We start from the raw sequence: 3,519 nt of genomic DNA on the forward strand, positions 1-3,519 counted from the left end.
AGCCCACGACGTCGTACATTTTCTACGTCATACCATACACCTTTGTACTTATAACAAAAGATATAAAAACACAGGTTATAACGTGTCATTAAACACATATTAGTCGGCAAATGGAAAAGAATGATTTGTGTCCACTGGGTGTACCTAATGAACTTGTAAAGTTCTATTGTTATAAAATGCCTTTGTGAATACACTATTAGTTTGACTAACAGGTGGTCACAATCAAGTTAAACGATTTTAACGAACGATATATCTTTTTATAGCACTATTGAAAAGAGCGTTAGTTTACTGTCATTTATGTTCGATGCATTATCTTACTCATAATAGGCCTTAATAACAAATTATGCCTTGGTACATATTGGTCCACATGATAAGCTATATCATTTTCCTATGGTCGAGCATAAGCCACTTGTACACAGAGCTATTTTCTGATCCAAGGGTACCACGGTGCAATATGGAAGCGTTAAAATGGTTCACCTGATCCAAGTCAAAGTTCTGCTGAACCTGAATATCTGCTACGCGGCAACTACGGACTCTGATAACATCAGCGCTGGCGTTAACTGTTTGCAACTGGCTGAGGAAGAATGTATTCACCAACGTAAACAGGGCTGCACTTCTGATCATTGTCAGTTAGCCTGTGGAAGATATTATTGATTAGTCTGTTATTTGTATCGGATTTAACACCCACATTAATTATAAAAATTAATTTCCTAACATAGGCCTAATAGAGCCGATGATGCTGCCACTTTACTGTTCATTAAAAGAATAAGCAAAATAAGATTGCATACTGTGAAAAGTGAGGCAGTCGACGCATACCTACACGGCGCCACGACGCGCAGTGTTTCGTTCGTCTTCACGAATGTATCGTTCAAAACGACGATCATCTCAGATAAGACTCCCACCGACGGCCAGTGGACCGGCCTTGCGATGGAAAACGCTCACACAGAGCACTTAAATTTCGTTGAACAACTATCATTTAGTATTATATAGGATGTTGAAATTGAGTTTAGAAATACCGTACTCTGTGTTTACTACTTTTCATTTTACCGAACCAAGTCCAACCGGTTTGTTTTCTTTTTCTGTTAGAAAACCCATATTACTGCAAGGTACGGTAGTGACTGTCATTTCATAAAAGACACTCAGTTAAAAACAGTTACAACAAATAATGTTTGTTAATGTTTTTAAACAAAATGCAAACACTCTGAAGGAATATCAACCACCACTCTTTCGCGTCCCGGACCTCTCAGTAATGAAATGGAGGGAGGGGGTACCCAGCAGATTTTCTGACGTTGGATCGACGTCGAAATAAGGTTGGGACGTTGATCAACATAAATACAACATCTATTCAACGTCGATCCACACCCGTCGATTCAACACCGTGATGCTAACGTTGATTCAACGTTGTAATGTGGTCGGTGTCGAAAAACCAACGTTGCATCGAGTTGAAATTGGGTCATTCATTTCAACAACAAAAAATCAACGTTGATTGTCATCGTCGATACAACGTCGTGATGTGACACGTTGGTTTTACGTTTTACACTGACGTTGAATCAACGTTGAAATTAGGTCAGTCGATTCACCAACAAGAATTCAACGTCTATTCAACGTCGATTCTCGATGTAGCTACAACGTAGCAATTTGGCGTTGATTCAACGTTCAACACTGACGTGGAATCGACGTTGAAATTATGTCAGTCACTGAACAACCAAAATTCAGCTAAATTGAGTTTAGACATACCGTACTCTGTGTTTATTTCATAAAATGTAGCTACAACGTAGCAATTTGGCGTTGATTCAACGTTGAACACTGACGTGTTCTACGTCCATTCCACGTCAGTGCTCGACTGAACAACCAAAATTCAACGTGTTTTCAACGTCGATTCTCATCGTCGATACAACGTCGTGATGTGATGTTGTTCCACGTTTACACTGACGTTAAATCAGCGTTGAAATTAGGTCAGTCGATTTACCAACGAGAATTCAACGTCGATTCTCGATGTAGCTACAGCGTAGCAATTTGCTGTTGATTCAACTTTGAACACTGATGTGGAATCGACGTAGAAATCATGTCAGTCATTGAACAACTAAAATTCAACGTGTTTTTTCAAAGTCGATTCTCATCGTCGTGATGGGACGTTGGCTCCACGTTTTTCACTGACGTTGAATCAACGTTGAAATTAGGTCAGTTGATTCACCAACGAGGATTAAACGTCTATTTAACGTCGATTTTTGATGTAGCTACAACGTCGCAATTTGGCGTTGATTCAACGTTGAACACTGACGTGGAATCGACGTTGAAACTATGTCAGTCACTGAACAACCAAAATTAAACGTGTTTTCAACGTCGATTCTCATCTTCGTGATGTGACGTTGGTTCCACATTTTACACTGACGTTGAATCAACGTTGAAATTAGGTCAGTCGATTCACCAACGAGGATTAAACGTCTATTCAACGTCGATTTTTGATGTAGCTACGACGTCGCAATTTTGCGTTGATTTAACGTTGACCACTGACGTGAAATCGACGACGAAACATATGTCAGTTACTGAACAACCAAAATTCAACGTGTTTTCAACGTCGATTCCCATCGTCGTGATGTGACGTTGGTTCCACGTTTTACATTGACGTTGAATCAATGTTAAAATTATTTCAGTCGATTCAACAACCGGAATTCAACATCGAGAAAGAAATTGTTTAGGTCGGCAATCCAGTCTATTCAATGTTGATTTTTGTCGTCAATAAACCGATCGTAATATTATGTTGAATCACCGACGAAATTCGGTTCAACAAACTGAATTAACGTTATTTCAGCGGCATAAACTTTTATGAGAGGGGATGCGCTCCACCCTTCCCATTCCCTATTCCGCACCCCTAGATGGATCATCGACGTGAATTCAACGTATATTCAACGTACATCTGTTTACGTCGTAGAGTACAGTATTTACGCGATGAATTTGTGGTAGCGCGCGCGCGTTATCCGTGATTAAGTTTTAGCGCCTAAACTTGTTTGTTCAGTCAAGGTTCAGTGTATACACCACCGCTACGTAATGTACTGAGGACGTGATTTTAGGTGCAGGATTAGAGATGAAAGAATCTAGGCCTAGGTTAGGCCTATCATTTCGCTATTTTAATTACCTATATTCAAATTAGCGGTAAGTAACATCTTAGCATAAGCTTTTAGGCCATGGGCTGGAGGGGGAGTCACCGTGCACCACCGCCCCCCCCCCCAAACACAGTTAAACTTCCTTGGTATCATTTTGTTCCTACGGGCATAACAAAAAAAATTGATGTTAACAAGAAAAATATAGGGATGCATTGTATGTACTTGGGTCATTTGTAATGGTCGTTAGTGTTTTATGGTCAATACTTTTTTTTGGGGAGGGGGGTAACATTTATGCCCATAACCTGTGAATTAAAAATACCATCAACGTTATTTTGGTAGCAATGTGTAGCATATATATTTCTTAATCATATGCAGTTTAAATAAAATTAATCCGACAATTATTAACGTCACTAGA

This window comes from Anneissia japonica, unplaced genomic scaffold (assembly GCF_011630105.1).
Source record: "Anneissia japonica isolate Jap-2015-1 unplaced genomic scaffold, ASM1163010v1 scaffold2284_len378405_cov197, whole genome shotgun sequence".
NCBI classification, from domain to species: domain Eukaryota; kingdom Metazoa; phylum Echinodermata; class Crinoidea; order Comatulida; family Comatulidae; genus Anneissia; species Anneissia japonica.